Raw genomic sequence first — 25,036 nt, 5'->3', positions numbered from 1 at the left:
TTCATTAAACGCTATTGAAAATGCCTCGAACCATCACATGCCTATTCCATGGATGGGCCGGTTGGGCTGGCTGATAAAAACTGAATTTTGAATGCTTGATTATTGTGAATTAATATAAACTGGCGAACTTATTTAAATAAACAATTTTCTGTTGCATAACATTTGCAACAGACAGACGGACAGAAGGAATTATTGTAAATAGTTGAATGAGTCTGAAATTGACTTGGAATAAAATTTATGTATACGAAATTATTTTGATAAAATTTAAAATTTATATATTTATATGGGAGCATATAAATGTACATATATGTGTTTATGTATCTCAGCTATTTGATAGGCTGTCCAAATAAGATGACGATGCTTTGTTAACTCTGCAAAAGGATTCAGTTTACAGCTAGTTATTTTCTTAAATATTCCATCAATATACAAAATATTCAATATATACATCAAATATAACCAGATGCTCTCTTTCTCTATATGTGCTGCAGCCAAGATATCTAGTATTGGACTAGGTATTGAGAAGCTTATTTCTAGCATTTGCTTAAGCTCATTGAGAAATAAATAAATAAGATATGAGATGAATGTCGTATTTAGGAATGGATTGTGTATAAGACATATGGAGACAATTTGCAATGATGGAGTCAAAATAGCAATCAGATGACTCAGACTGAGCTGACTCAAAGAAATATGACTAGTTTAACTACAGTTAAAGCAGCTATATATACATATATTCTACATTTTATTTACAACCCACCTATATTTCAAGCTCATTTCAAGCACAAATTGATGCCTAATTGGCTCTGCGTTTTACTATAGCTCACACTTGATCTAGTTAGTGCTCAAAATTTGAACAGGATTTTCGGACTGAATACATGCATAGATGCAGCTGCATGTATGCATGCTTGAGCATACTTGGGCTAAGTTACTCTTAACCAAAATGAATGCAACTAATTTTGTGCAAAGTTATGAGACGAAAATTGAGCCAAACGGGCATTTAACGAGCAGCAGTTTGGGGAGGCGTGGCGGTGGAGTAGAAGGAGTGGCAATCGGAGGAGCATGCCGTCATCACGTATATTAAACAAGCTAAGCTCACAGATATTTAAGCCAAAAGCCCAGCGCATGCTGCAGCTGGATTAAACTTTGAGCGCTAGCCAGTTGTAGTAATACACACAGTTGTTGCCCTGGTCCGGCATGCTTACATGCAAAATTCCTCCATACATGCAGAGAGTCGTTTTGTAGTTGTGGTAGTGGGTAGGTAGGTGCATAGCTTCATTTTGAGCACAGATATATGCAGTAATATCCTAGATAAATGCTCATTACGGCGCAATATTTAATGATGATATGTGAAACGTGAGCCTTTAGCAAGGTGTGTGTGTGTGTGAGAGAGAGAGGGAGATAGCGCTATATAGAGAGAGAAATAGGAAGAGAAGCTGTATGCTAGTGAATCTGCCGTGCAATTTCCACATGTTTGCAAATGAGCTTTTTAAAGCTATCCAATTTGTGTGCATAAGGCTTGGGTAACCATACAAAAAATAACTGAATTCCTTTTCAAGCATTTCAAATTATTGAAATTATTTTGGTTTCTAGCAATTTTTGATATCAAAGGTAAGTGTAAAGAATAAAGTGCATATTCAGTCAAAAATAAGTCAAATTTCTAACCCTAAAAAAAAATAAATAAATAAACAGAATATTCTTAGGTACAAATACCATCAACCAAATTCTTGCATAATCAACTTATTTTAGCTAACTGAATCTAAGACTGCTGGAATAATAGATCAATAATAGAAAGTCGTAGCTCTTAAAACAAAGCAAGCTAAATATTTATCATTATTTGCCCACAATGAGACTTGATACTCGAGCTTAACTTTCTTTCAAGGCTTCTCATTATTTCCCTTACAATTCCGGGAAAAATATTATGCCGGCAGTCGACATACTTAGCTCCAACAGCTACACAATTTTGCTTTTCGCACTTCTTTTTCAAATATTATTGTTTCACACTCTTTTCAAGAATTCAAAGAATACGTATATCACTGGATATATTTTTTCAGTCATCGTCAAGGGTCGCCATAAAATCAGACTTGTGTATCTCAGTTGAAACTGGCTTGTATCTCTGCATAATTAGCTTGTTTAATGTTATATATATTATATATCAATATCTGACGCCTGTGCAGCCATTTCGAATGCCATTCAAGTTAAAGACACATTAGGCCCGCATCCGGCAAGACCCTTGCCGAGCAGTGAAAAGTCCACTAAGGCAATCTTTTCGCGCCATTAATTTTAAGGTTAATTCTTTTCCCCGAAGTGACACAACAACAGCAGCACACAAACAAGCAAACACATACACACATACACACTCTCTGTCTTGGAGACACGCACAACATCGATTTTATTTGACCTTCGATGGAACGACAAGGTCTGACTTTAATCTTTGGGCAGGGTGTGCAGGCAGGCAGTCCCCCTTGCCCCACTATAAAAACGTACGCACAAAAATGAGGGAAAATGGAACATTCAGAGAAGCTGCGAAAAGCTGCGCCTTCACATATTGCGAGTTTTTCATCATTATTTCGAAAGCTGACTGACAAACCCATAAAGTGGCCCTGGCTGGCCACATGTCAATTAAAGTTAATACACGGCTTGCTTCTTATTTAAACGACAAGTGCACTAGACTGTGTATGGCTAGAGATGGAAGAGAAAGAGAGAGACAGCGAGAGTGAAGAGAGAGAGAGAGGGAGAGAGAGTGCGGTGGCTAGGTCAAAGTTGGTAGAACAGAACAAGGCGGAAGGCCTTAAACATAGTCAGATGTTTGTGATACCCTGTAACTATTGAAAGGCTGAAAAAGGGAATACAGATGAGAGAGGGAGATAGAGATACAGATAAAGATACAGATAGAGATACAGATACAGATACAGATACAGATACAGATACAGATACAGATACAGATACAGATACAGATACAGATACAGATACAGATACAGATACAGATACAGATACAGATGCAGATACAGACAGACGATAGACGATGGACGATAGACGATGGACGATGGACGATAGACGATGGACGATAGACGATGGAATTTAGACGATAGAGAAAAACCGAGAATGAGAGCGAGATAGAGATATTGGACCCGAAGAGACTATTTTAGGCTTATGAATTCTGTTAATCAGTTGCACAACGCTAGATGAATTAAGTTCAATCTTTTCAGCAATATATCCGTTATGAATTTAAGTTTTGTTTGCAGGGTAGCTGCAGTTCAGTTCTGTTATTATTGTTTTTTTTTTTTTTTTTTTTTTTTTTTGCGATTGTTTTTGTTGTCGTTTGCTCATTGACTTTAAGAGCATTAAAATGGCTCATAATTACATTGCTTTTGCATTGGATGTTGGCATTCCGGACATGTCATTTAGCCTCGGGTCGCACAAAGAACACAAAATTACACAAACACACACACACACACACACACATAGGCATACTTACATACACATACATATATACATGTATATACCTACATTTATACATAGAGACTGCAATTAGTCTAATAAACTGCGAGAGGCCAAACACAATGGACTCAATATAGTGCATAAACAGCGACAGCAGCAACAACAACAACAAACGCAACAAAAAAGCTAGAAAAACAACATAAACAATAACAACACAAGCAGCAGTAAAAACAAGACCAACAACAACAACGACTAGTGGAACAAACTTTATTTGTGCCGCAGGACATGTAAATGCAATTAAAATGTGGCCTTTGTGCATTTTGTCCAGCTATTTATTGACTGATGCTCCATTCAAAATGTATTCGCATTTGATTGCGGCTCGCTCTGCCATAATTAATTTAATGATGGCTCGACAAACGTTTTAGCAGATACCTTGATTTTTTGTTGCTTTTTTTTTTTTTAAATGTAGTCCTGCTGGCGGTTCAAATATATTATTAATATGAAAAAGGATGTTCAATTAATGCAATAATTATATATGATATCTGATATGAACTGATATGAAAAGATAAAAGCCATACCATGGTATGGTAGAGTAGATGAATATGTTTAAGTTCTTTTTGTATATAAGAACTCAGTATATATAAAGTATCTCAGTACTATAATTATATATTTACTATTTACTCTTAGCCACTGACTAAGAACTTTCTAAACATACTTTAACAATGATTATATGATTAATGTGCAATTAAAATTTTTCCGTTGACTTCTAACATTTTAGTAAGCTGATTTGGCATAGAATCTGATGGAGTTTTTCAAGTTTGATTGCTTAGAGGCTAGCACACAAAGTGTAAAATCGCCCAAAAGTTCTCAATTTGGCATGAATCAGGGCTAATACGCCGCAGGATGCTTTGACAAGAGATTCAATCAATAATCGATTATTATCGATTATTGTTGACTGCCTATAATAAACAAATATTTTAAAAATTTAAAATATTTTATGACACATTTTTTAACATACATAAGACTATTTAAATATTCTAAAAATGAAATGTTTTTTATGATAAATTCTTACACAAGGCTATTTTAATACATATACATGAAAATATTACATGAAAAATATTAAAAATTTTTAATATATTTTATAGCTTGCACAAGAGCATTTAATATTCGTTCATTTAAACTTTAATTAATTCTGTTGAAGTGTTTTTTTTTTTTTTTTTTTTTTTTTTTTTTTTTTTTTGACTAAACACAATTCCCGCTCAATTTTTTGTTGCATAATTGAGCTTTCAAGCGACACTTTGGGCGAAGTCTCGCGGCGCCGCTAATTAACTCAACACTAAAAGCCTTGTTCAATATTCAATTATGTGTCTAACACGCACACGCACACACACATACACACGCAATCACACACACACGCACGCACACATACATTTTTAAGCTGTCATTGACATTTCCGTTTCCGGCATCGCGTCGCACTCTGCAGATTCAATTAGCAGCAAACGGCGCCATTGTTAGAAAAAAAAAAAAAAAAAAAAAAAAATGGAAAGCGCTGCATATGAACGCCAACTGTCAACTGGGCGTGGCAAGCGCCTGTCGCCGATTTCAGGTGAAAGGCAACGAGCGCTATTTTTTTGTTGTTTTTTCCGTTAAAATGTCTTTCTTAAACGTCGGCTTTTAGTTTTTACTGTGCCGAAGCAGCGAGGAGCTGAACCTGGCGACAGCTGCATAGTTACAGGTCGCAGGCATGCGAATGGATTCTTAGGTTTTTATTAAATTTTAAGTATATATATGAGATTAGATATTCAAGGTGACGACGTGCTAGTGGCAGCAATTGCTGTTTAAAGTGGAGCATTGCGGGAATTTATAAATGAATATTATAAATTCAAGTGGTTTTATATGGGAATTGGAAATTTTAAATTAAATTTAAATTGTATATGGTCTAGTGATTTCTAAATTCTAAATTATCTAAATACAAGTGAAATGCTTTGATCTGAGATATTATAAAACAGTATTAGTTTCGCTTAATATATAATGTTTATTTTCTTGAAGTCATATTTACATAGAATTCTTGTTTGTTAGCATTTAGTTCAACATATTCCCAGTAATTAGCTCTAAGAAACACAAAGTAGGTGAAGTCTATATATATTTATTAGTATTAAGTATAAATATGTATGTATATAGGCGTTTAAGTATAAAAGCCTCTGTACAAAGTGAAGTATATATATACATATTATTATAAGTGTATATTCATGCATATATATAATCCGAAATACTTCACCTTATCAAAGCTCTCTGTCTTTCTGTCTCTCTTCGAACGCTGTTGCTCCATTGAATGTTTCAATAAACTTAAATTAATGTAAATTAAACGGACAAGTAAACAACTAGGCCAACTAGTGGGCAGGCAGCTCATGGCATTGGCATTATATTTGACTCAATGCTGCTGCTGCAATGGCAATTACTTAAAGGCTAGAATGGCAGCGCGTCAGAGTTTTGATAAGAAATTTGATGTAATCAATCGAGTAGCAGTAGTAGGCAAGGGCAACAAGCAAAAATCAATTGAAATTAAAAGATGATTTCCACTTACACACACATCGACTGCACAACTAATCCAGCTGCTGCTCCACCGCCCACAACACACGCCACTCCACTCTGCTTCACCAACGCCCGCAAGAAAAATCACTTACATTAATGAGTTCAACTTGTTTTTGCCATGCGGAATCGGTGGCTGTTGCCGCCTTGCGTCGCTCTTCTCTTGGTGATTTATAATGTCAGCAGCCAGCGGCAGAAGTTACATTTCCATGCACAATTTACACCAATCCACAAGACAGCAACAAAAACAATCAAAGCACACATACACACACTCACACACATACGCATACACCCACAGCGCTCGCTCGCTCGCTCTCCGTCTCTATCGAGCAAGCACCGAGAGAACGTAGCTAATCAATCTCGTGGCATGTCAGACAGTCAATTTGTGTGTATGTGTCTATTATTCGTTTGTAAGAAGTTAGTCTAATTAAATAAATAAGTGCACGTGATTTATTTGCCTCCAGGCAGCGCAAAAAAAAAAAAAAAAAAAAAAAAAAAAAAATCAGCAATGATTGACTATGACATATCCTGTATATAAATTGTTGTAAATATGATATGTATGCATATAGCTCTATCATTGCTATAATTTTGTTCAGGCTTTAAATTCAAGTTAGAATTAGAATAGAGAAACATTCTCAAGTCTCTCTTAACGATATTTGTCTGTGGTTAAACATTGCATAACTTTCTGCGAACTAAATGAACTTTGTCCATCATCATCTAAATATAATAGATTGTACCTAGACTGAAAAGCATATCGAGAACTTTTGTAATATAAGATGAGGATAACTTGACGATGAGTATAATCGCTGCAGCATCCTTGATTATCTTAGGCTTTTTTACGAACTGAAAAAGGTCTAAAATCTCATAGAAGATTATGAAGATCAGTAGTAAAGTTGTTTAATAATATGTAGCTCGAAATTCCATATATGTATGTAGTTATAATAAGAAAACATTTTCTTATTTTGTTGTTTTTTTTTTGGTCATAAAATAGTATTTTTAAATTTTATGTTATTTTTTATTTTTATTTTATTTTATTTTTTATTATTATTATTATTATTATTATTATTATTATTTTTTTTTTTTTTGTAAAGAATTATTTTTAAAATATTTTGCTTAAAAATTAATTTTTAAAATATTTTTATTACTAAGAAAATCAAACAGAAATTTTCAACTCTTTCTATCTATATGAAATTTTGCTAGCTTTACAGGGCATCTGCTAGTCGTTAGAGCCTCTACTTGAGCAAATTTTATTGGTTAATTTTCCACTTAAAATGATTTTTACATACATTTAATTTATTTAAACCGCACGCAGTGCCAGCAGGGGACCAGGCAAAGCGACTGCCACAGAGAAGACTGAAGAAAAATTTAATTAATTGCAGCTGTGGCAGTAAATGCAGCAGCAGCTGCTGCTGCCGTTGCAGCAACTGCAGTTGCATCAGCTTCAATGCACATCACTTGCAGTGAATAGTAGTAGTTGGTGGAGTAAGCTGCTGCTGCTGCTGCTGCTGCTGTTGGTTCGAGTGGAGTGCAATCAGAGCGCCAAATCGGCGTGGCCTAATGATTTTCCTGTAATGTCAGTGCCAAAAGAAAACATAATGAAGCAGTAGAACGAGTTCGAGCACGGCCATGAGCAGGAGCAGGAGCCGGGCGCCGGAACACTGGGGACAACGAAATAAGGACTGCAGGACAACGACTACGAAGACTTCATTGCCAAATTGAGCGGCCGCTGCCGCCATTTGCTATTGCTGTTGCAGACTTGCTTCCGTTTCCGCCTGCAGTTGTGTTCCTCTCTCCCTCATTCTCTCTCTGTCTGTCAGTGTCTGTGTGTGTCCAGCAGAAGCTGCACAAATACCAAGGCTCCTCTCTCCCTCCCAATCTATATAATATATATAAAGCAGATATCAACGTGGCAAGCAATCAAGCAGCGCTGGCAATGATTTCCTTTGGATTCCCAATACCAATCGCAATCGCAATCGAAGTTGGTGTTGAGGCCTTTGCCTCGGGGCTCCGGGCACAACTTTGCCTCGAAAATCCATCAAATCCTGCCCCCTGACTTTTGAGGCCATAAACTTTTGATTGATACTGAATTTAATCAACCCAAGCTCCTTCAGCTTTCTTACAATCTCTCACTCTGTTTTTCTCTCTCTCTTTCTCTGTCTCATTCTTTGAATAATATTTTCTTTTTCCATTCTTTGAGTCGCTTCTTATATTTTTAATTTACGCCTCGCAGTGCGATTCTGCATGGTTTATCACAGAGATTGGCAAACGGTTCTGCTTCGCTGCACTTCAATTAGTTGGTTATAGTCAACAACACAAAAATCTCGAACAACAACGGCGACGGGCAAAGTCAGTTGGATCTCTAGCGGAACAACATGAAGTTTATGTTCGCGTGTATATATATTTATATCCATATATATTGTCTGATGACGATGTCGAATTGAGTTTTTGTTATGGCTTCGCAAATGTGACGAGGCAACCATGATGTGATGTTCATTGGGTAAATGAAATATTAACTCAAATGGGAGTGCAAGCGTTTAGGGCAGGTCAGAGATTCAAAGATATCCTGTAAATCAAGTAAAAGAGGATGGGGCTGATCTTAAAATCGATTTCTTTGTTTATGGTTTTATCACTGCTTAACAAATTTTCTGTAATAGCTTCAAGCTGAATTTATGTCTATTGAACGACTTTCAGATACCATGTAAATTGAGTTTGTACCAGCTTTTGTCCGCCTGCTATTTACTTCAAGCAACTGCTCAATCAACTTCTCAAACTAGGAAAGCGAAAACAAAGCTAACTGAAATATACCCTGTAAATACGCTCACATGCTTGACAGACAAACAGCAACAAACAGAAAGATAACTTATTTAAGAGCCCTATAAAGTAAAATAAATGCACATCAGTAGGCAAATTTATCAACAAAGCGCTTAAGCATATAAAGAAATAGCAGATACCCTGTAAATTGACTCTAAATAAAGTGCAGTCAAACTAATTCATACCGAGCTTGGCATCTCTGCATATTCAATCTCTATTCATATTCGTTACAGTTTGAGCCATAACAGCTCACTCTAGTAGGTGCTCACTGTACTTGCTAATACACAGCATTACATTTATCTATACACAAATTTGCTTTCACTTTTAGTACTTATATCCCGATTGATCAATTCCACAGGGTATGCGTATGGCCCTTATTTTTTGCATGCCATTTGACCTGAGTCTAGGTCCTGGGTCGAGAAGGTCGTCGCTTACAATTTCAATTTCGCTAAAATTGGTTGACACACATTGCACACACACACAAACACACACAATGACACACACACACACTCGCATACAGAGTCACAGTTGAACACATGCACCCATATCTCTGTATGTATAGCGATGTGTGCGTGCCTTTTACCCCAAAAATATTCATGCAAATGCACTTAAAACATTTTAAAAGCGCTTTTGCGGTTCAATTTGCATAATTCCAGCACACTATAAAAATGTACAACATTTTACCACTAATGGCGCACACATGACCATATATATACGTACATATATCTGTCTCTGTGTGTGTGTGTGTGTGCGCGCGTGTGTGTGCATACCCCTCAATTTACATACATTTAATTATCGAAATGGCAACCACGCGATTCTCTGCTGAGCCCGCTCATCCCCCTTAGTTTTTGCTGTTGTTGTCAATGCTTGAACTACATTTCTGCAAATTGACCAGACGCAGACATTTTATATAACACCTGAACGGGCGCCAGACCAGACGCTGACGATGACAACGACGGCTTCTTGTGATTATCCTTAAATTCTGATATATTTAGTATATGCTGTGTCATCAATTTCATAATCAGCTTGCATTAAGTCTCGCAGTTTGGCCTTTAAATGAATTTGGCTGAAATCTGTTAGCTTAACATGAAAATGTTAAGCTAATGGCGTTCAATTGGCACACGCTTAACAGCGAAACAACTTAACATTACACATCCACTCCGCTACCATAAAACTGTTAACTACCCCATAGAAGTTAACAGCAAAGGGGCGCTGTTAGACCTTAACAGACGCCGGCATGTTTGCAGCCCCGCCTGCAACTGGGAACAGTTTGCTGTTAAGGGACCAAATAGAATACACAAACAGGGGTTGAGTTAACATAACAGTGAGCTACGCTGTTTGCTAACATTTCAGCACGCTTGCCTTGCGCATATACTTGTATGTACATACATTATTAATTTCAAGGACACAAAAGAGCTGGTTGGCTGCTTGGCTGCCTGCCTGCCTGACCTGGCCTGGGCTGGGCTGGGCTGCTGCGACTCATCAGGAGCTTGATTCACTTTTGAAATTGGCCAAATTACTTGGGCAATTGACAAAATCAATGAAAATTGATGGTTAAAAGCCTTTTGAGACTGCCAGTCGAGTTAACGCCGTATTGAAGGCCTCAATACTTACTGATTGACACTACATTTTCCATGCATTTAAATTTGTATTGCGTGTGTATTCACTCAGGGGGTAGTTGACTTTAATGCTAACAACAGTTATTCAATTATAATGCTAATATTATTATATGTATAACCTTCGCATATCAAATTCAATTGATTGACACAACTCAATGAGCTGTTTAGACTTCGATACTTGCGAAATTTGTGTGCTTAAGGAGAGTAGAGGTGCGATAGCTAAGGGTTGAATATACAAATTAAGCACGTATAAAAGGGTTGAGGGAGTTGAAGGCGTATTTATGGGTTTCTTGGTTAAGAAGTGTGAATTTGATTGAGAATCTTGTTAAAGGAGTTTTTATAAACTAATTGAAATCTTTATATATAAAATTTAAAGTAGAAAAAATAAAAAACGTATATAAATGTTTAATTCATATTTGTTAATGAATATTAAAAGAAATTTATTATCTTTCTATTCAGTTCATTTGCGTTTAATAAGCGTACTTGACCTTGTTAAGTATTTGAGCTTCCAATTACGTTGAGCATTTTAGCTAGCCGAGGGAATCGTTTTTGATCAGCGAACATCAAAGTCAAATTGTAAGTGAATGCGTTAAAGCCAGCCCTCCAATGCGAAAGTCTAGCCATTGCAAATTCTTTTAGGCGAAATAAAAAATAAGAAGCAAGAACAAGAGAACAGTTTTTTTTTTTTTTTTTTTTTTTTTTTGCAGCCAGCTAAGGCTAAAGACAAAAGAGCAGAAAGAAAGCGCAAATGCTGCTTGACCTGCTTGCTTAGCCGAGTGCTGGGCTGTGCGGGTCAAGAGGGTCAACATGCTGAACTTGGCTCGCCTTTAGCTTTTGCCCTCTCTCTCTCTCTCTCTCTCTCTCAAAGCATAGCCTCGGCTGTGGCTAATGCCTTCAAATTGCTTTGCCTACGAAATTAATAAACAGAATTCGTACACACACACGCGCGCACATTTGAATACACACACTCGCATACATTTGACTAACCAAATAGCCATGCATTATTTATACCCGGAAATTAAAGACGCAGCAAACCCTCAAACGATAGTCCAGAGCATTTTTTGGTTACAGCCTCAGGCGAAAATAAATTGAAAATTTTCAGTTCAAAAGACCAAAAAAAAAAAAACGGCAGCCTACAAAAATATGAACTCCAACTCCAAATGCGACTTTCAATGCATTTCTCATCTCTTCATATGCTTAGGCTTAATTTCCTGCTATATGGAAATATCGCTCGCGGCTCATACGTGACAATGATTTGATTAAGTGCTCCCAGTCCTTCAGGCGATTGCAGAAAATATATTTAATAAAAAATAAAAATAATAAATAAGTATGAAGAATATATATGAGGGAGAGAAATTTTCGATTTAAATAAACGACGATAAAATGCTTTGTGAACCGTTCTACGGGCTTAGCCTTTTGTTTGAAAGAAATTTAACTGGAGCCAAGTGGACTAAAAATTTAATAGGCATTTTAGATACTTTATATGTTATAGGTTTATAGTTAGTTATATGATGGGCAGATTGTTGAATATTTATGTATATTGATTATATCTGATTATATATGGAGAAACTCTTCCTAGTATATATTCGGCTATCCATTTATTCATTAAATACTCAAGTTCTTAACTTGCCTAGTTGATATTCATGCTTGATATGCTCTTAGTCCAGGCTTAGTATACCTTCAACTCATTGAGAATGGAGGTTCAGGTTGGAATTTTTTATTTTTTCTTTTTATTTTTATTTCTTTTAATATAACAGTCATATAAAATTATATATATACTTTAAGCATTAATTGCAAACTCTTACTTGATTAATTAAAATTGTTCTAATAAGTGTTCGCTTCATTCTCTCTTCTAGATGCAATATATTGAATGCACTTTATCAGCATCAGCACAGATTACAAATATCTAATTTGCAAAATAACAACAACAAAATGAAAATACTTAATGCTACAAGCTTAAGTCTGCCTTGTCTGGAAAGAAAATTCGTTTCATTATTCTCTTTGTATATGTTTAATGCATATTTATTTTGATATATATTTTCCTGCTGCAAAATGAAAGTTTATCGCAATTGCTGCTCCGAAAGAAAATGAAGAGGAAAAAATAAACACTGAAATGAAATAGGAAAAGAAAAACTCGAAGGGTAAATTGTAAAAGGGAAGAATCTTTATGCCATTTACTGTCAGCCACTTAAACCAATTAATTTCTGTTGTTTCTGTTCAATTTTGTTGGCTCTTACACTTGTTGTTGCTGTCAGCGGCAGCGGCAGCGGCAACAGCAGCGGCTGCGGTATTGGCCGTGGCCAAAAGAAAATGTTTCCAGCAGGAACAGAGCGCCAGCGTGCAGGTCTGCTACCTGTGTGAACTGTGCTTCATTAACTGAGCACGACGTGACTGCTGAGGGCGGGCGGGGGTGTGGCTACAGACAACTGAAGCAACTGAGCAACAAATGCTGTCACCAGTCGTCCTCGTCCACGTCCACGTCGACGTCCTTAGTCTTTCCTTCTGTCAACTCAAAGGGCTGCTCAAGCTGTTGCTGCTGCCCTGGCTGCTCCTCCTGCCCTGGCTGCTCCTCCTGCTGTTGCTGCTGTTGGCAGGCGGCTCCTCAGACGAGTTAAGTAGACTACTAAATGACGATTCCTGTGTAGCTCTTGATGAAGCTGACTTGCTCTCTCACTCCATCCTCCATCCTCACTCCAACTCGCTCTCTCTCTCTCTCTCTCTCTTTGTCTCGCATTCCATCTCATTCTTTTGCCTGCTCTGTTCGTAGTTCAGGGCAGCCAAAGCACTTAAGTATGTTTTCAAAATTAAAGCCTGTTAATGAGATTGGCTTTACTGACTCATGTTAAGTGGCTTAGAGTGGGGCTATATTGTAAGTAAGCACTTTTGCCAGCCAACTCCTGTGACTCTTATTAAAAATAATGCACACAATGGTAACAAAATTTAACGACTCATATAGCTGGAACTGATGCCAGTCAGGCGATTGCTGTTCATACTAGCTCGACCTCCATCTCTCTCACTCTCCCATTCCCCTCCTGTGTGTCTTTGTCTGTGTCTATTAGTAGTCCATTGTTAATGAATAGGAGCCTAAATGCGGGCGTCGATTTGGGTCAGGATTGCTTGATCTTTACTTGCTTTTGTTGTTGTGTCAGGTTTATATCTAAAAATAAAAAAGTTTCTTGAGGTGCAGTTAACAAAGAACTAATGATAAGAGAAAAAAAATATATAATATAATATGAATAGTATATAAATATTATTCAGAGTACTTGCAAGCCCTATAAATATCTAAATAGTGGCACAAATGAAATATCTCGTTTGATATAAATTAAAAATTAAAAATATGAGATATTACATGTTTAATTTGTGTACATTTTAAAATATAGAATTTCTTATTTAATTAAATACTACAAATTAAATATTCTACTTTACGATATTATTTTATTTAATTATTTTTTTTTTTATAGAGTAGAATGATGAATGATATAAATGGCAAAATTGACATATTTCTAAACCTTAAACTTAAACCATTTTTATTTTTATTTTATTATTATTATTTTTATTTATTTATTTTTTTTTTTTTTGTTTATTTTTCAAAGCATTTATAATTAAGTCAACAATTTTTACCTAAATTGAGGCTGCATTAAATATTAAACAATTTCAACTTGCTCTATAATAAAACTAACCAATTGATGTGGCTCTTTATTGTATTTTAAATTGTTTGATCAAAGTCAATTTTGACACACACAGGCACGAAAAAAAAAGTAGATAAACAAAAGCAGAAAAAAATGTGTGTGAAAAAACAAATTAAATTGCATTTGAAATTGGAAAGTTTATATATTCCAATTGCGTTTGACATGACGCACACACACATGCGCACCCACATGGCGGCCTACCTGGACCAAAAAAAAAAAAAAAAAAAACATGTAAGAATGTTGTAACTGAGCATAACTGACTGTGGAATACTTGTTCAAGCATACTTAGGAGAACTTACATAGAGAGCTTTGATCACTTTTAACTGGTGATTGTCTAGACGATTATTTATATTCATTTAATCAATCTACTTAGTCTCTAGCTTTAATATTGCTATATTAAACAAGTCTCTGTTTGCAATGGCAATAAAATATTTTGCCAGACAAAACAAATATACTCCACATTTAGAGTTTTAGGTGGATTCTTGGCCGGCGCCCCCTTAACAAAATAAATGATGTTCGCTCACGTGTTTCGAATGTGACAGATTTGAGCCCTTTGTCACGATGATGGTTGATGATGAGTTAACAAACAGCAAACGCTGCAGCTATGCATAGAAAATAGAAGTTTGCTGGGGCCATTGCGAGGGGCGGGGCAATGGCGAATGGTTTTGTTTATTTATAAAGGTAAATATATACGAAATTGTTGGAAATTTGTCAACATCAGTTTTGCCCGAACAGTTAAGACGACGGAGTTAAGGCGACGCTGATGGTTTTTGCCATTTCCTCTTTCTTTTCCCTTTTTATTCCACCTTTTTTTTAGTTGATAAATGAAGATGAAATACTTGACCGCAAAACCCACTTCGAATTACAAGACAAAAAAAAAAAAAAAAAATGCCAAAAATATTTCAAATCTATCTATATGTATGAAATTGTGTGTAGTTGTTGACAGATTGACTTGATAATTGATTGACTGATTGAAGCGATATGGTGGAGGTACATTTATGATTAAATATTGTATTGCTATGTGAAATGCAAAACCTTCTTCGCATGCCAAGTCAGTGGCAATTAAAATATACAAAAGTTTGTATGCTGATTGATTGATCGAGTGATGAGAAGAGTTTTACTGAAAAGTTTTATTTTGTTTTCTAGCTAAATACTTTATTATTTAAAAAATATTTATTTAAATATTTTAAACACTAAAACAAATCTGACTTTGTGAAATGTATGAAAAAAAAAAATAAATTTGTTAAATTATTTAAACTGATTGTTGACTTATTGTAATATAGATGATTGCTTGACTGATTGAGAAACTAGACAGAAAAGCATTATTCCATATTTAAACATTTTTTTTATAAAATGTTTATAAGTTTTATATATGTAAATATTTTTTACATATGTATTAAGCTTTGCTTTAACATGTCTGGATTTTTTTTTTAATAATTACAAAACATTTATAAAATTTAAATTAAATAATTTTTTGTTAGTGAAGTCTTCTTAAACTTTTTAAACTTACTTTAACCCTTTGTTTATGTGTCGCAATTTTACGCCAAGGCTGCGCTAAGCTGAGCCCACATCATCATCATCATCATTGTTATTAGTTACACACACATACATATACATTCGTTTGTTCGCTCGCTCGCTCAGCCTGCTGCGACGTGTTGTTAGCTTGAAAATTGTTCGAAGTTCTCAGCTCTCGTGCTCCGTTCGACATTCGTGTCACGCAGCAAAGTTGTTACTCAAAAATTTCCCGTTGCGCCTATGGAACGTGCCGCAATAGTAGTTGTGGGCGCGGCACTTACGAGTGTTGCCAACCCGCTGGCGTTGCCATATAGTTTTTGCTGTGGCAAATTATTGTCGTCGACGTTTGGCTTGGAATCTCAGAAGTTGGCAAAAAGAAAAAGTAAAATAAGAGAAGAGAAGAAAGTCTCAGTTGATTCACTTGTGTATGTGTGAATGGGTGTGTGGGTGTGTGTGTGTGTAGCATTGACCAGAGTTACGAGTTTATTATGCAATAACAGCTGACAGCACCTATTCAAAGGAGGCAGCTCGTAAAAATCAACACGCATGACAGCTTCTATTCTGAGTATTTCACTTTTTAGCCGCAAACAAGTCGAGTTAGAGAGAGCATGCATATTTCACATATACATATGTATATTTATATGTATGTGGATAGACATATAATTCTTAAAAAATGCTCTGCATTCCTTTACAATTGTCTGGCAAAATATTTGCGTCTGATTGCTAGCCATAATATGAATATTCAGCATTAAATTAAATTTTAAACTTATTTTGTAAAATATTTTTGGACAGAGCATTTCAAAACATCTTAGCAACAGTATAAATATATAAATATAATTAAAATTTTAATTTTTTTATTTTTTACAGAATCTCAATTTGTCGAGAGGAAGAACCTTCATTTATCAGGTAAGTCTCTTTTGAATTAGAATACTCCAAGTATTGGGTACAACTCCTTGTAACGTAGAATCTAGACTATATCCCATAATTTAAATCTATCCATCACATATCTATATAAAAAACTACAAACTTTGCTCTATTAAAAATCTCTTTAATTGCTCTTTAAAAAAGCCATTGGCAAACTGATTGCTTTTCATATTTTGTTTTTCCAAAATCAGCCATTCAACTGACCAACTATCAAAGCGGCGCCACAGCCAAAAAAAAAAAAAAAAAAAACGGCTAAAACAGCACAAAAGCTGGCAACAATTAGTTTTTGGTTTAGATTTAAAATTTAAAGCGAATTCCGAATGTTGATTTTATGAACAATTTTCGAGTTGGCAACTGCAGTGCAGGCTTTGTTATGCAAATAATTGTCAACACCTTTTGAGGGTTTTGCAAATTTCATTTCGCTATGTTGGCCAACGGGGCGTGACGCGGGGCGTGGTCATTGTGTGTGTGTGCGCCCTTGCCACTCTACCTCTCACTCTCTGTGTGTGTGTGTGTGTGGGTGTGAAAGTGTATTTTGTGCCAGGCACAAATGTTGCCAATTATTTACACACACACACAGACTCTAGCACACACACACCCACACCAACACACATAGAAAATGCAGCTTGGCGTTTACACAATGTCGCTGGCAACGAACCGCGCGGCATATCACAAAATCGCCAGCACCACCAACAACACCCGCAGTAGCAGCAGCAGCAGCAACACCGTGAACCGCAAACGTGCCCAAAAAGGCGTGGCACGTACCAAATGCGAACGGACGCGCTTCATGCCCCATTGAAAAGAGAAAGAATTGGGTGTGCGAGGGTGTTGTGGACGGGGGGAGGAGGGACGCTCTGTGTGAGGTGTGCAACGGCTTACCGGCCATATTTGCGGCTAATTGGCTTTAAGTAGTGCTGATTACATTGCCCACGGTTCCGATGATGTTTCGCGTTTGCTGCTAGCCATTGTTACTGCTGTTGTTGTCGTTGTTGTTGCTGTTGCCTGTCGCTTGTTATAAAGTGTACCCACTGAAAATGTCCAAGAGAAATTGAGGGTATATTAAGGCTGTGCAAATATTTATATTCATAAGTGGCGTAGTCAGGCCGAATAAGATTGGAGTCTATATATTTAAATTGGGCGCGGGCCAGAGCAGGAAGCGAATGCTGACTCAGTGTTTGCTGCTTGGCGATAAAGGTATTAAAAGTTCATAATGATAAGCGGGGAAGAAGCAATCAGGCGGCTTTTTTAAATGTTTCTCAAAGAGTCTTTACGAATTAAGACATAAATTTGTACTATCGGAAAGTCATGTATGTCAATGTAGGAAAAGTTGACTTTATTTTGAATATTGTTTATTATAAAGATAATCTTTTTTAGCTTTAGTCAGAGCTTCAGCTCGTTTGAGGTAAAGTTTACTCCACATTTTGTATAAAAAGTTTAGTTAAATAATAGAAACTTGTTTTACTATTGCTTTCTATATCTATGTATATACTCTTTACTAGAATCAGAGGCTATATGTAGCCATTTGCTCTTTCGCGTCGTTGATCTCTATCATCAGCTAGAGAAAGACAGAGAAGAATGTAGTGGATCTTTCTGTTTATAAATATATATGTGTGTCTATGATTAAATATTTAAATTGAAGAAGAAGATGAAGAGCACTCCACTAGACGTCCGATCGGAAGGAGTTCAGCTGACCGACTGAAGTGGCGCTGCAACAGGTTCGTCTTTATATGGGTGCGACTCTCTCAACTGAAAGACGAGCTCGTTGAGTCTTAGTTTGTGTATGCAAGCATTGAGTGGAAAATTTGAGTATGCTTGTGGTTTACAACATTTATTCATATACTACGACTTCCTTCTCTCTCTCTCTCTCTCTCTCACTCTCACTCTCTCTTTATTTCTTTCTCTCTCTGTTAATCGCAGTTATTCACTCTTATCGCATGTTAAATTCAATTCTCCATTACTTCCTTCTCTCTGTCTCTCTCTCTCTTTCTCTCATTGCATAGCCTCACAATTTATAGAAATTTCCCTCTCATTCAAATATCACCCAACTGTTCTATATAGGGCATCTACAAGTCCTGCACTCTGTCAGGCTCTGGCTATTGCCCTTATCGATGTCGATGGCCGTTCAAGTGGGCGCAGCGCGCGTTTTCAATTACTAAATACTAATTAGCCGGCAATGCAAGTCGCGTCGGCAATACATTTTTGTTAAGTTATTAAAACCGCAGCGCGAAACGCGTCTCTCTCTTTCTCTCTCTCTCTCTCTCTGTGGTTGTGGGTGTTTGTGTGTGTGGGTGTGTCCTTTTGCTGTGCATAAATTAAGGCCATTAATTTGTGCTTAACACTGGTTTATCTGTCATCGTCTGCTTTAACTATAACGCGCATGCATACGCATGGCGAAAGTTGGGCTCAGCCCTAGCTGGACGAATAATACTTGACTGCCTTTGCCCTTTGCACACTCACTCGCTCGCTCTCTCTCTCTCTCTCTCTCTCTCCCTCTCTTTTCTTCGTTGCTTGGGCTGCATCAACCTGTGCCACACTGACCACAACAACAACGATGTTAACGCCATTTGCTCTGCATTTAAATGTTGCACATTAATTAAAATGTATACACAAAAGCTTTTAGCTTAAGTAAGCGTCCAGCCACAGCCCCAGACATCGGCTATATACTCAGCTCTCTCTCTATCTCGCTCTATATATTAATATATATATTTAAACTTATATATATGTTTTATATCTGTTGTGCACAATAGGCGAGAGGCATGCATAGGTTGCAAATTATGAGCCTGAGTTATATGATGGACAGATTGTTGAATATTTATGTATATTGATTATATCTGATTATATATGGAGAAACTCTTCCTAGTATATATTCGGCTATCCATTTATTCATTAAATACTCAAGTTCTTAACTTGCCTAGTTGATATTCATACTTAATATGCTCTTAGTCCAGGCTTAGTATACCTTCAACTCATTGAGAATGGAGGTTCAGTTTGGAATTTTTTATTTTTTCTTTTTATACCCTGAACCCATTGAAAATGGGAAATCAGGGTATAATGGTTTTGTGAAAAGTATGTAACAGGCAGAAGGAATCATCGCAGACCCCATAAAGTATATATATTCTTGATCAGGACGACGAGCTGAGTCGATATAGCCCTGTCCGTCTGTCCGTCCGTCCGTCCGTCCGTCCGTCCGTCCGTATGAGCAAAAGGATCTCAGAAGATATAAGAGCTAGAGAGCTGAAATTTGGCAAGCATACTCGTGTATACCATAGGCAGTACAAGTTTGCTTTATTTTTTCGATAACTCATCCGATAACTTTTTTATCGAGAATAATCGAAAAATCGACAATGTTTTTTCAGCTTATTTTGAACACTTTTAGACCTGGAGACTTCAAATTTGCGTTGTATATAAAGTTAATGGATACAAAGATTTTATAATTTACAGATTTTGGATACCACGCCCCCTTCGCCCCCAATTTGTAAAAAACGCATTTCAAGTACTAGAGACTTGTGCTTTGAAATGTACACACATTTAAGCCATATGATTACGCTCTAAAAGTTTCATTAAGATCGTATGTCTACAAAAGAAATTATTCAACAAATAAATTCTCGTTATATTGCCCACACTGCAGTGCAGCCCAAGCGCAGCCGCTGCTAGCTGCGCAGTTTGCAAAGCGCGTGCTTATACGTGCATGTGTATGTATGTGTGCATAAAAGAAGTCCAGAATGATTAGAATATCAGTTTGGAGGGTTCAGGGTATCTCCTAGTCGAGCAGTCTCGACTGGAGCCTTCTTACTTGTTATTTTTATTTCTTTTAATATAACAGTCATATAAAATTATATACTAAACTTTAAGCATTAATTGCAAACTCTTACTTGATTATCAAAATTGTTCTAATAAGTGTTCGCTTCATTCTCTCTTCTAGATGCAACATATTGAATGCACTTTATCAGCATCAGCACAGATTACAAATATCTAATTAATTTGCAAAACAACAACAACAAAATGAAAATACTTAATGCTACAAGCTTAAGTCTGCCTTGTCTGGAAAGAAAATTCGTTTCATTATTCTCTTTGTATATGTTTAATGCATATTTATTTTGATATATATTTTCCTGCTGCAAAATGAAAGTTTATCGCAATTGCTGCTCCGAAAGAAAATGGGGAGGAAAAAATAAACACTGAAATGAAATAGGAAAAGAAAAACTCGAAGGGTAAATTGTAAAAGGGAAGAATCTTTATGCCATTTACTGTCAGCCACTTAAACCAATTAATTTCTGTTGTTTCTGTTCAATTTTGTTGGCTCTTACACTTGTTGTTGCTGTCAGCGGCAGCGGTAGCGGCAACAGCAGCGGCTGCGGTATTGGCCATGGCCAAAAGAAAATGTTTCCAGCAGGAACAGAGCGCCAGCGTGCAGGTCTGCTACCTGTGTGAACTTTGCTTCATTAACTGAGCACGACGTGACTGCTGAGGGCGGGCGTGGGTGTGGCTACAGACAACTGAAGCAACTGAGCAACAAATGCTGTCACCAGTCGTCCTCGTCCACGTCCACGTCGACGTCCTTAGTCTTTCCTTCTGTCAACTCAAAGGGCTGCTCAAGCTGTTGCTGCTGCCCTGGCTGCTCCTCCTGCTGTTGCTGCTGTTGGCAGGCGGCTCCTCAGACGAGTTAAGTAGACTACTAAATGACGATTCCTGTGTAGCTCTTGATGAAGCTGACTTGCTCTGTCACTCCATCCTCCATCCTCACTCCAACTCGCTCTCTCTCACTCTCTCTCTCTCTTTGTCTCGCATTCCATCTCATTCTTTTGCCTGCTCTGTTCGTAGTTCAGGGCAGCCAAAGCACTTAAGTATGTTTTCAAAATTAAAGCCTGTTAATGAGATTGGCTTTACTGACTCATGTTAAGTGGCTTAGAGTGGGGCTATATTGTAAGTAAGCACTTTTGCCAGCCAACTCCTGTGACTCTTATTAAAAATAATGCACACAATGGTAACAAAATTTAACGACTCATATAGCTGGAACTGATGCCAGTCAGGCGATTGCTGTTCATACTAGCTCGACCTCCATCCCTCTCACTCTCCCATTCCCCTCCTGTGTGTCTTTGTCTGTGTCTATTAGCAGTCCATTGTTAATGAATAGGAGCCTAAATGCGGGCGTCGATTTGGGTCAGGATTGCTTGATCTTTACTTGCTTTTGTTGTTGTGTCAGTTTTATATCTAAAAATTAAAAAAGTTTCTTAAGGTGCAGTTAACAAAAAACTATTGATAAGAGAAAATAAAATATAATATAATACGAATAGTAAATAAATATTATTTAGAGTACTTGCAAGCCCTATAAATATCTAAATAGTGGCACAAATGAAATATCTCGTTTGATATAAATTAAAAATTAAAAATATGCGATATTACATGTTTGATTTGTGTAAATTTTTAAATCAAGAATTTCTTGTTTAATTAAATACTAAAAATAAAATATTCTATTTTATGATATTATTTTATTTATTTATGTTTTTACTTTATTTTTTTATAGAGTAGAATGATGAATGAGATAAATGGCAAAATTGACATATTTCTAAACCTTAAACTTAAACCATTTTTATTTTTATTTTATTTTATTTTATTTTATTTTTTTTTTTTTTTGTTTATTTTTCAAAGCATTTATAATTAAGTCAACAATTTTTACCTAAATTGAGGCTGCATTAAATATTAAACAATTTCAACTTGCTCTATAATAAAACTAACCAATTGATGTGGCTCTTTATTGTATTTTAAATTGTTTGATCAAAGTCAATTTTGACACACACAGGCACGAAAAAAAAAGTAGATAAACAAAAGCAGAAAAAAATGTGTGTGAAAAAACAAATTAAATTGCATTTGAAATTGGAAAGTTTATATATTCCAATTGCGTTTGACATGACGCACACACACATGCGCACCCACATGGCGGCCTACCTGGACCAAAAAAAAAAAAAAAAAAACATGTAAGAATGTTGTAACTGAGCATAACTGACTGTGGAATACTTGTTCAAGCATACTTAGGAGAACTTACATAGAGAGCTTTGATCACTTTTAACTGGTGATTGTCTAGACGATTATTTATATTCATTTAATCAATCTACTTAGTCTCTAGCTTTAATATTGCTATATTAAACAAGTCTCTGTTTGCAATGGCAATAAAATATTTTGCCAGACAAAACAAATATACTCCACATTTAGAGTTTTAGGTGGATTCTTGGCCGGCGCCCCCTTAACAAAATAAATGATGTTCGCTCACGTGTTTCGAATGTGACAGATTTGAGCCCTTTGTCACGATGATGGTTGATGATGAGTTAACAAACAGCAAACGCTGCAGCTATGCATAGAAAATAGAAGTTTGCTGGGGCCATTGCGAGGGGCGGGGCAATGGCGAATGGTTTTGTTTATTTATAAAGGTAAATATATACGAAATTGTTGGAAATTTGTCAACATCAGTTTTGCCCGAACAGTTAAGACGACGGAGTTAAGGCGACGCTGATGGTTTTTGCCATTTCCTCTTTCTTTTCCCTTTTTATTCCACCTTTTTTTTAGTTGATAAATGAAGATGAAATACTTGACCGCAAAACCCACTTCGAATTACAAGACAAAAAAAAAAAAAAAAAATGCCAAAAATATTTCAAATCTATCTATATGTATGAAATTGTGTGTAGTTGTTGACAGATTGACTTGATAATTGATTGACTGATTGAAGCGATATGGTGGAGGTACATTTATGATTAAATATTGTATTGCTATGTGAAATGCAAAACCTTCTTCGCATGCCAAGTCAGTGGCAATTAAAATATACAAAAGTTTGTATGCTGATTGATTGATCGAGTGATGAGAAGAGTTTTACTGAAAAGTTTTATTTTGTTTTCTAGCTAAATACTTTATTATTTAAAAAATATTTATTTAAATATTTTAAACACTAAAACAAATCTGACTTTGTGAAATGTATGAAAAAAAAAAATAAATTTGTTAAATTATTTAAACTGATTGTTGACTTATTGTAATATAGATGATTGCTTGACTGATTGAGAAACTAGACAGAAAAGCATTATTCCATATTTAAACATTTTTTTTATAAAATGTTTATAAGTTTTATATATGTAAATATTTTTTACATATGTATTAAGCTTTGCTTTAACATGTCTGGATTTTTTTTTTAATAATTACAAAACATTTATAAAATTTAAATTAAATAATTTTTTGTTAGTGAAGTCTTCTTAAACTTTTTAAACTTACTTTAACCCTTTGTTTATGTGTCGCAATTTTACGCCAAGGCTGCGCTAAGCTGAGCCCACATCATCATCATCATCATTGTTATTAGTTACACACACATACATATACATTCGTTTGTTCGCTCGCTCGCTCAGCCTGCTGCGACGTGTTGTTAGCTTGAAAATTGTTCGAAGTTCTCAGCTCTCGTGCTCCGTTCGACATTCGTGTCACGCAGCAAAGTTGTTACTCAAAAATTTCCCGTTGCGCCTATGGAACGTGCCGCAATAGTAGTTGTGGGCGCGGCACTTACGAGTGTTGCCAACCCGCTGGCGTTGCCATATAGTTTTTGCTGTGGCAAATTATTGTCGTCGACGTTTGGCTTGGAATCTCAGAAGTTGGCAAAAAGAAAAAGTAAAATAAGAGAAGAGAAGAAAGTCTCAGTTGATTCACTTGTGTATGTGTGAATGGGTGTGTGGGTGTGTGTGTGTGTAGCATTGACCAGAGTTACGAGTTTATTATGCAATAACAGCTGACAGCACCTATTCAAAGGAGGCAGCTCGTAAAAATCAACACGCATGACAGCTTCTATTCTGAGTATTTCACTTTTTAGCCGCAAACAAGTCGAGTTAGAGAGAGCATGCATATTTCACATATACATATGTATATTTATATGTATGTGGATAGACATATAATTCTTAAAAAATGCTCTGCATTCCTTTACAATTGTCTGGCAAAATATTTGCGTCTGATTGCTAGCCATAATATGAATATTCAGCATTAAATTAAATTTTAAACTTATTTTGTAAAATATTTTTGGACAGAGCATTTCAAAACATCTTAGCAACAGTATAAATATATAAATATAATTAAAATTTTAATTTTTTTATTTTTTACAGAATCTCAATTTGTCGAGAGGAAGAACCTTCATTTATCAGGTAAGTCTCTTTTGAATTAGAATACTCCAAGTATTGGGTACAACTCCTTGTAACGTAGAATCTAGACTATATCCCATAATTTAAATCTATCCATCACATATCTATATAAAAAACTACAAACTTTGCTCTATTAAAAATCTCTTTAATTGCTCTTTAAAAAAGCCATTGGCAAACTGATTGCTTTTCATATTTTGTTTTTCCAAAATCAGCCATTCAACTGACCAACTATCAAAGCGGCGCCACAGCCAAAAAAAAAAAAAAAAAAACGGCTAAAACAGCACAAAAGCTG

At 36.0% G+C, this 25,036-nt stretch overlaps 1 protein-coding gene across 3 annotated transcripts in view; it reads left to right on the top strand.

The window, feature by feature from the left end:
• LOC108614272 (ras-related and estrogen-regulated growth inhibitor) overlaps positions 1-25,036 on the top strand; it is a 144,004-nt gene that overhangs the window by 47,600 nt on the left and 71,368 nt on the right. The window contains exon 3 of one of the 3 annotated variants that reach the window (XM_089469044.1): positions 16,526-16,564. The gene's annotated coding sequence lies outside the window, so the exon portion shown is untranslated. Of the gene's footprint in view, positions 1-16,525; positions 16,565-24,726; positions 24,748-25,036 lie in introns of those variants that run through there. The other 2 variants (XM_089469045.1, XM_089469043.1) reach the window with 2 other exon arrangements.

Source organism: Drosophila arizonae, chromosome 4 (assembly GCF_054131065.1).
Source record: "Drosophila arizonae isolate 15081-1271.41 chromosome 4, UAZ_ARI_1.0, whole genome shotgun sequence".
Lineage (NCBI taxonomy): Eukaryota > Metazoa > Arthropoda > Insecta > Diptera > Drosophilidae > Drosophila > Drosophila arizonae.
This window is presented reverse-complemented; position numbering and strand designations above follow the sequence as displayed.